The sequence below is a fragment of the Pan troglodytes genome, chromosome 14 (genome assembly GCF_028858775.2).
Source record: "Pan troglodytes isolate AG18354 chromosome 14, NHGRI_mPanTro3-v2.0_pri, whole genome shotgun sequence".
NCBI classification, from domain to species: Eukaryota; Metazoa; Chordata; class Mammalia; order Primates; family Hominidae; genus Pan; species Pan troglodytes.
This window is the reverse complement of record NC_072412.2, coordinates 117,319,347-117,329,190: the sequence shown is the minus strand read 5'-3', so window position 1 is coordinate 117,329,190 and position 9,844 is coordinate 117,319,347.

Genomic DNA, 9,844 nt, shown 5'->3' with positions numbered 1-9,844 from the left:
TCGATGTCTGGGTGGGCCTGCTGGGAGCTGGGTAATAAATGGAGTCCCACCCCATCTGGCCCCACAGACCTGGATGATGGCTGTCTTCTCAGTTCCTAGCTGTACACCTGGAGTGGAAATGTTCTGTGAGATTGGAATGGCCCATGGGGTAAGAGCCCTCAGCATGAAGAGAGTCAGATAGAAGCCTCAAAGTTGTCCCCTTGCCAAATGGATGAGCAAGCCACAGATGAATTCCAGAAGAGCCTAAAGGGTGCACGGGCCATCCTGCCACATCTCCAAGTAGCTCACCAGGAAGCCTGGAGCAATAACCAACCCAACAGTGCATGCCTGGGTGCTGCCTGCGCCTGCCCTGGCATCTGTGCTGGAAGGGTCCCGTGGCGTCGGGGATGTGGGACCAGCGTTGACCTGAAAAGCACGTGGGTTCCCATCTCTCACAGGAAGTAGGACCAGAAACAGTGACACCGATGGGAGATGTGGGATGCCTTTGTGGTCTCGCTGCAGGGGTGTGTGAACCCCCTGCCTTCCGTCCTCAGGGACCCCCATGTCCCAGCTCTCCACAGAACATCCCCTTGGCCCCCTGTGCTGGTGGGTCAAGGTCATCAGACTTCAAGGGCCAGACGTGAGAGGCGTGCTAGATGCAAGCTCTCCAAGGGCGGGAGGTCAGCCCCAGAAGGGTCAGGGGCCACCACATTAGTGCAGCTACACTGGGATGGCCTCCAAAACAAAGACGAAGTCATCATCCTTCACCTCCACCTCCTCCAGTGGAACCACAGGGGTCGTCTTTGGGCCATAGAGGCCTCATGCTGCAGCCTCTGAATGTGGTTTCAACATATACCCAGTGACAGGAGAAGCTCCCAGCTGTGGTCGGGACCCAGAGAAGGACAAGGGCATGCAGGGGGCCTGGGGGCGGTGTAAGTGGCCCTCTCCTTGCCCTCTGGCCTGGAAGACACTGCAGACCTAAAGGAACACCTGGTGGGAAAATGTCATGTTGAGTTTTCAGCCAGCCAGAGGGAGGCTCCCCCTAGGCCTTGAGGGTCCCACAGCAAGGCCATGCTGGCCGCTACTTTAAAGAACCACGTGCCACTTGCAAAAGGCCTGGGACACGCTGCAGGGCCTCGGCAGAGACTGAGCACTTGTCAGCAGACAACGAGTGACAGCGTCATCAGAACGGCATGAGTTGGGGACAGGCAGGGGCACGGGGTCCAGACACTCTAGCAGGACGTTCATGCGTGGACATGGGACAGGAGCGTGTGAGCGGCTAGGCAGGTGGTCCTAACCCCAAGACAGCCCCACAGTGGCACTAATGCCTCTCCCTCAGCCTACCCTAGGGGGAGGGTCCCTCAGCTGATGGTGTAGGACCGAGGGTGACCCCACTGTAGGGTGCCCCTGCCCCAGGTTTCCTCGTGGGGCTGGCGGGGACCTCAGTCTTCCCAGCCTGCCGTTCAACAGCCCCTGTGCCCAGTTCTGCCCTCCTCTCTCCCATGCAGAGGAGAATCCCCAACAAACTTCCTACATCTCAATATGTGTCTCAGAATCTGTATTCCTGGAACCCAGCCCTGGCAAGCCATTTAAAGAAAAGGTCCCAAAATATCACCCTTAGGAGAAAAAAAAAGAGTCCGTACATCCAGAGTTAGTCAGTTTGCCTGGTACACGAAGGCCCTTTTGGCCGGTCCAGGCTTCTTTCTGAAACAGCTATTTGTAAAGCCATATAAGCCGAGGGCTGTCCAGCTGGATCCGTGCTCAGTTCAGGAGGAGGGTGTGACGGAAGGAGAACGCGTGTGGCAGTGAATCCCACATGCACCACTCACAGCCTGTCCAGCCCTGGGCACTTACTAAAGCTCTGCGTCTAGAAAATCCTCTGCAAGGTGCAGCAGGTGGTAAAGGGGAAAGGAGATGGCACACGCGGAAGCCCAGGCGGAAGAAGACGTTCGTACAAACCAGCCCCTCCCTTTCAAGGTAGTCACGTGATCACGTCCTAAAAGTGGGAAGGAGGCCAGAGGAGGGATGCATATTTGACGTATTTCAGTTGTCATTTAGCTCTGCGCACCAGCTGTGAGACATTGAAGCCAGCTCAGCCTCCATCTTAGTAGTTACCACCAAAAAGGATCAAAGTCAACAGAAATTCCGCTTCATAGATTATCTTTAGAAGCCCCGAGTCATTACAAGGAGAATCCACAGGGCCTTCTTCTTCATCATATGCATCAGAACAAGGCATTTTCCAGAAGATGCTCCAAGATAGAAGGGGGATGATGTCACATGAAAACACCAGCAACCATGTGTCATGTGTGACGATTCCCTGGCTGTGACCATCATCCCCAGCTGCCCATGGGGAGCTGCCTTCTGCAGCCGGGAACCCACCTGTTGGGCAGAAAGAATCCTGACGTGGCTTTTCCTTCATCCCCAACATCTGACAACCTCAACCAACCACCAACAAAGGCAATTTCAAGGCCTCAGCAAAGGCTTGGAAATCAATTACGCCGTCATCTCTGATCAGGTAGCAGGTACAGAACAGGGAAGGAAGGTGGAAAACAGGCAACTGGCCTCACCCAGGCCGGGAAAAGTGAACGGGAATTAGATTTCAATCAACAGCTGGATTATAGTGCCACATCTCTGACAAGATCACACAAAGCAGATGGATCCTCTCAGCGCACCTTAATTGTGGGAAAGGTTTCCCTGCCGAGATCCGTGGAAGGTGGATGACAGGAAGGGGTCAGAAGGAGGCACAGGAACTGGAAGACTCCCACCAGGAGAGCCTGCCTCCTAAACACAGCCCCGAGAAAGGCATACGTAGAGTGATTTAAAATGACCGAGGCTCTAAATTCATCAGGACAATTTTTCTGATTTTGAAAACATTTAATGATTTAAGCTTCTTATAATTTTAAGTTATGAAAAATGTATAGAAAGCCTAAAAAGAAAATAACATGGAGGCTATTTTTAGACATTTGAAAATAGAAAGTGATGTTCTTATTCATAAGATGTGGTTGATCAAGACGACCAAAGTCATGAGGATGAAGCCACAATTTCTGATGGTATTGACTTGCAGCCTCAGGGCAAAATGCAGCCCCCTCTTGGGTTCCAAAACACCCCTTTTCCTGCTATCACTTGTCGGGGCCAGGACAGGGAAGGCTGCTGTGCTGGGCTAGACTGTATTCCCTTGAAATTCATGTGTTGAAGTCCTAAGCCACAATACCTAAGAATGCCACTGTATTTGGAGATTGGGTCATTACTGAGGCGATGAAGGTAAAATGATGTCATTGGGGTGAACCTTGATCCAGTTCTGAGAGGTGGGCATCCTAATGGGAGGAGATTAGGACACAGACACACAGTGGGAGACCATATGTGGACACAGAGAAGACAGCCGTCTGTAGGCACTGGGGGTCCTGCATTTGGGGCCCTGCATTGGGGGATATGCGTTGGGGTTCTGCATTGGGGGTTCTGCACTGGGGTCCCACATTTGGGGCCCTGCACTAGGGGTCCTACATTGGGGTTCTGCATTGGGGTCCTGCATTTGGGGTCCTGCATTTGGGTTCCGTATTGGGGTCCCACATTTGGGATTCTGCACTGTGGGTTCTGCATTTGGGTCTTACATTGGGCGTTCTGCACTGGGGGTTCCGCATTTGGGTCTCTGCACAGGGGATCCTGCATTGGGGATCCTGCATTGGGGGTCCTGCATTGGGGATCCTGCATTGGGGGTCCTGCATTGGGGATCCTGCATTGGGGGTCCTGCATTGGGGGTTCTGCACTGGGAGCACCATCAACACCACAGCCTCCCTGGTCACCTCTGCACCCTCCCAAGAAGCAGCAGCAGCACAGTACTAAGAATGTGCGCCCTGGACCAAGACAAACGTGGGCTTCGCATTCAGCTCTGAGGCATATCAGGGTTCATCTTTGAGCAAGTCACTAATGTTCCCAAGTCAGGGCCTTGAAGGCATAAAGTTTTTAAACATGCACGTGAAGCATTTAGCATAGTGCCTGGCAACTCAGCAATTGCAACGTTTTAAGAAAAAGTGGACGGCATCCTGAAATAGAAAAAGGACATTTACATCAAAAAGAAGGAAAGTAGAAAAGTGTGAATTTTAGTTAATAACAAAGTATCAACAATGGTCCCTTAGTTAAGTCAAATGTATCATCCTAATGTAAGAGCTTAACAGCTTGGAAATGGTGTGGATTACACAGGAACTGACTGTAGCATCTTGGCAACTTCTCTGCAAATCTCCATGGACTTCTGAAGTGTAATGCATCCTCTCCGGGTTGGCCCTGAGTTCCATGCCATCTCTGTTTCTCTTACCCCTGTGCTCTGGCCCAGCAGGGACTTGGTACATCTCAGCTCTACATCTCCATCACCTAAAAGAGTTCTGGGCACACAGAAGGCCCTGTTGGTTGAAGAGATATGTGTTTACAACTAATTTCTCAGCCAGAAACAAAGCCAGTCCTGTAGTTTATACACATCAGCCTCCCCATCTCACAGCCAGCCAGGAGGGAGACCTTGGAGCTGGGAGGTCGGCTGGCCAGGCTCTGGAGGCAGGGAGAGGAAGGGAGGCAGACAGGCCTTTTGCAGGACTGGGCGGTAACAGATTTGGCTCTGGAGGGAGGGAGAGGAAGGGAGGCAGAGAGGCCTTCTGCAGTGCTGGGAGGTGGCGGATTTGGCTCTGTGGAGGAAGGGAGAGGAAGGGAGGCAGAGAAGCCTTCTGCAGGGCTGGGAGGTTGCAGGGAGGCAGAGAGGCCTTCTGCAGGGCTGGGAGGTGGCGGATTTGGCTCTGCGGAGGGAGGGAGAGGAAGGGAGGCAGAGAGGCCTTCTGCAGGGCTGGGAGGTGGCGGATTTGGCTCCGGACACCTGCCTTCCAGCCAGGCCCCTCAGTAACTACATGGCCTGGAACAAATCCGTGCATCTCAGCTAGACTTGATCTCTTCAGCAGCGGAGACCATGAGTTCCCCTGAGACTCACTTGAGGGTACTTTCATGGGGCTTTTAGTCTAGTGCAGTTTCACGGGACTTTTAGTCTGCAGTGGTTTTCCTTGTTTGAATCTGAGATGCCTGGGGGGCTTGATAAAAACGAGGTGCCCAGGTTCTTGCCAGACATCAGGAATCAGAATCTCCAGGCAGGTACCTGGGCACCACTATTTGGAGCAAGTTCCACAGCTGATTCAGATGCAAACACCCCCAGCCGAGACGGAGCTGTGGAGAGAGCCTTGGCGTACCCGCTCTACAACACGGGCCTGTAGACACCCCTGGCCAGAAACAGCCTTCCTTGACTAGCGGGTCCCAAACGTCAGTGTGCAGCAGCATCACCGGGGAGTTTGTGGAAATGCAGGTTCCTCAGCACCACCTCTAAGGCTCTGACTTAGCCAGTCTGAGGCAGGGGTCAGGCGTCTGCATTATGAGATGTTTCCAGGGGACCCTGACATAGGTGGCCCATGGGCAACACTGTCAGAAAATGAGCTTGGTGGAGATTCCGGGAAAGCAGGGACATAAGCCAGGCCTGGCATGCCGCAACTCTCCGATGCACAAACACACACACAGGAAGGAATGGCTGAAGCGCAAGTGGATGAAATCCTTGAGGAAGTAAACCTAGTTTACTCTCCCCAAAGCACAAAGCTCCGGCCATTCCCTTCCCGGTAAAATCACATGAAGGGTAACATGTGTACGAAGGTTTGCCTCTGTCGTCATTCATTATTTATGCAGCTGCAAATATTCACAGGATTGCTCACACTCCTTTCTGCAAATCGTCTTGTAATGACACTCGCTGCACAGATGGGAAGACTGAGGCCCCTTGGGTGTGTCTGGGGCTTTGACAAGGACCACGGTCAGCAGTGGAGAGAGAACACAGCTCCAACAGCCCCTAAGTGCCCAGGACTCTGACCTCCCAACACCTTGTGGCCCCCTGAAAATCTCTGTCTTTGCTTCCAATGCTACCTGCCCTCCGATGCCCAGACTGGAGGTACAGCCCTGCAGGCCTGGCTGGCTACCCTGTTTTGTTCTGTTTTCTGCAACACATTGCCCGGCAGGAGGTGTGAGACGAGGGGGGACCCCGTTTCCTCCCAACAGAAGCAGTAGCTTCTGTGTTCTGGGCCTGTAGCCACAAAGGAGGGAGAGGGCCTGGGGCTGGGCGGGCATTGCCCTGTGTTCTCCCAGGACCACTGGCAGCCGTGTGGGCACCAGCAGTGGGGCAGGATGGCAGGAGGCCCTCTTCTCCTTTGGGGGTCCCTGTGGTAGAGAAGAGTCTGTGATGTCCAGAGGTAGGTTTGCTGCCTGGATAATGGGGCTCCCCTCTCCTCCTGGCTTCCTGCCTTTGTTATGGGGAGAGAAAGGGAAAACCAAAACTCCCTGGGACTCTGCCCTAACCTCTGTTCTTCTAGAATGTTCTTCCATCCACTGGGGCTGATTTCTGCCTTCTGCTGTTAGTCCATTTTGTGTTGCTGTAAAGGAATACCCAAGGCTGGGTACTTGATAATTAAAAGAGGTTTATTTGGCTTACGGTTCTGCAGGCCGTATAAGAAGCATGGCACCAGCATTTGCTTCTGGGGAGGCCTCAGGAAGGTTTCGCCCATGGCAGACAAGGAAAAGGAGCCAGTGCCCCACATGAGAGCGAGAGAGCTATGGGGAGGTACCAGGCTCTTTCAAACCCCCAGCACTTATGTGAACTATCAGAGCGAGGACTCACTCATTACCACAGAAGGACACCAAGCCCACAGAGGGACTTGCTCCGTGACCCCAACACCTCCCACTGGGCCCATCCAGCACTGAGGCGACATCACAACATGGGATTTGAAGGGGGCAAACATCTCCAACAATATCACTCTGTTCTACTTTTTTCTCTCCACGGTGTGAGGGGTGGGGACGGGTGACAGAGAGCGGAGAGAGTGGAGGGAGAGCAGCCACCAGTCTGCGACTGAGGTGTTCTGAGGAGACAGAGAGCAGAGAGAGGAGAGGGAGGGCGGCCACCACTCTGCGACTGAGGTGTTCTGGGGAGACAGTGGAGAGAGGAGAGGGAGGGCGGCCACCACTCTGCGACTGAGGTGTTCTGGGGAGACAGTGGAGAGAGGAGAGGGAGGGCGGCCACCACTCTGCGACTGAGGTGTTCTGGGGAGACAGTGGAGAGAGGAGAGGGAGGGCGGCCACCACTCTGCGACTGAGGTGTTCTGATGAGACAGTGGAGAGAGGAGAGGGAGGGTGGCCACCACTCTGCGACTGAGGTGTTCTGGGGAGACAGTGGAGAGAGGAGAGGGAGGGCGGCCGCCACTCTGTGACTGAGGTGTTCTGGGGAGACAGTGGAGAGAGGAGAGGGAGGGCGGCCACCACTCTGCGACTGAGGTGTTCTGGGGAGACACAGAGCAGAGAGAGGAGAGGGAGGGCGGCCACCACTCTGCGACTGAGGTGTTCTGGGGAGACAGTGGAGAGAGGAGAGGGAGGGCGGCCGCCACTCTGTGACTGAGGTGTTCTGGGGAGACAGTGGAGAGAGGAGAGGGAGGGTGGCCACCACTCTGCGACTGAGGTGTTCTGGGGAGACAGTGGAGAGAGGAGAGGGAGGGTGGCCACCACTCTGCGACTGAGGTGTTCTGGGGAGACACAGAGCAGAGAGAGGAGAGGGAGGGCGGCCACCACTCTGCGACTGAGGTGTTCTGGGGAGACAGTGGAGAGAGGAGAGGGAGGGTGGCCACCACTCTGCGACTGAGGTGTTCTGGGGAGACAGTGGAGAGAGGAGAGGGAGGGTGGCCACCACTCTGCGACTGAGGTGTTCTGGGGAGACAGTGGAGAGAGGAGAGGGAGGGCGGCCGCCACTCTGTGACTGAGGTGTTCTGGGGAGACAGTGGAGAGAGGAGAGGGAGGGTGGCCACCACTCTGCGACTGAGGTGTTCTGGGGAGACAGTGGAGAGAGGAGAGGGAGGGTGGCCACCACTCTGCGACTGAGGTGTTCTGGGGAGACACAGAGCAGAGAGAGGAGAGGGAGGGCGGCCACCACTCTGCGACTGAGGTGTTCTGGGGAGACAGTGGAGAGAGGAGAGGGAGGGTGGCCACCACTCTGTGACTGAGGTGTTCTGGGGAGACAGTGGAGAGAGGAGAGGGAGGGTGGCCACCACTCTGCGACTGAGGTGTTCTGGGGAGACAGTGGAGAGAGGAGAGGGAGGGCGGCTACCATTCTGCGACTGAGGTGTTCTGGGGAGACACAGAGCAGAGAGAGGAGAGGGAGGGTGGCCACCACTCTACGACTGAGGTGTTCTGGGGAGACACAGAGCAGAGAGAGGAGGGAGGGCGGCCACCATTCTGCGACTGAGGTGTTCTGGGGAGACAGTGGAGAGAGGAGAGGGAAGATGGCCACCACTCTGCGACTGAGGTGTTCTGGGGAGACAGTGGAGAGAGGAAAGGGAGGGCGGCCACCACTCTGCGACTGAGGTGTTCTGGGGAGACACAGAGCAGAGAGAGGAGAGGGAGGGCGGCCACCATTCTGCGACTGAGGTGTTCTGATGAGACAGTGGAGAGAGGAGAGGGAGGGCGGCCGCCATTCTGTGACTGAGGTGTTCTGACGAAACAGTGGAGAGAGGAGAGGGAGGGCGGCCACCACTCTGCGACTGAGGTGTTCTGGGGAGACAGTGGAGAGAGGAGAGGGAGGGCAGCCACCACTCTGCGACTGAGGTGTTCTGGGGAGACACAGAGCAGAGAGAGGAGAGGGAGGGCGGCCACCACTCTGCGACTGAGGTGTTCTGGGGAGACAGTGGAGAGAGGAGAGGGAGGGCGGCCACCATTCTGCGACTGAGGTGTTCTGAGGAGACAGCGGAGAGAGGAGAGGGAGGGCGGCCACCACTGTGCGACTGAGGTGTTCTGGGGAGACAGTGGAGAGAGGAGAGGGAGGGCGGCCACCACTCTGCGACTGAGGTGTTCTGGGGAGACAGCGGAGAGAGGAGAGGGAGGGCGGCCACCACTCTGCGACTGAGGTGTTCTGGGGAGACAGCGGAGAGAGGAGAGGGAGGGAGGCCACCATTCTGTGACTGAGGTGTTCTGGGGAGACAGTGGAGAGAGGAGAGGGAGGGCGGCCACCATTCTGCGACTGAGGTGTTCTGGGGAGACAGCGGAGAGAGGAGAGGGAGGACGGCCATCACTCTGCGACTGAGGTGTTCTGGGGAGACAGTGGAGAGAGGAGAGGGAGGGCGGCCACCATTCTGCGACTGAGGTGTTCTCAGCAGACAGTGGAGAGAGGAGAGGGAGGGCGGCCACCACTCTGCGACTGAGGTGTTCTCAGGAGACAGTGGAGAGAGGAGAGGGAGGGCGGCCACCACTCTGCGACTGAGGTGTTCTGGGGAGACAGTGGAGAGAGGCGAGGGAGGGCGGCCACCACTCTGCCACTGAGGTGTTCTGGGGAGACACTGCCTATTAACATTCCTTAACATTCTCCTGTTACTCCTGTGTTATTTTGGTTCTTGAAGGCAGCCCCTATAAAGATAAAGGTGTGGTCTGGGATTTTTGTGGAGTTCTTTGTGCAGTTCCAGCTGAGCCTTGGGCAGCACAGGTTTGAAGGGCCCACTTGTACTGGATTTTCTCCCCTCTTTGCCGCCCCAAGACAGTGCAGGGACCCCGCTGTGCCTCCTCCTCCTCAGCCCGCTCCATGTGGAGACGGCAGGATGGAGGCCTGCAGGATGACCCGCTTCCACTTAATGAATAGTATATGTATTTTCCCTTCCTTTAGATTTTTTAAATAACACTTTTCCCCTCTGGCTTACTTTGTTGTAAGAATATGATATGTAATACATACAACATAATAAATATATGGTGACCAACTGTCTACATTACTGGTAAGCCTTCCAGTCAGCAGTAGGCTATTAGTCAAGTTTTGGGGGAGTCAAAAGTTATG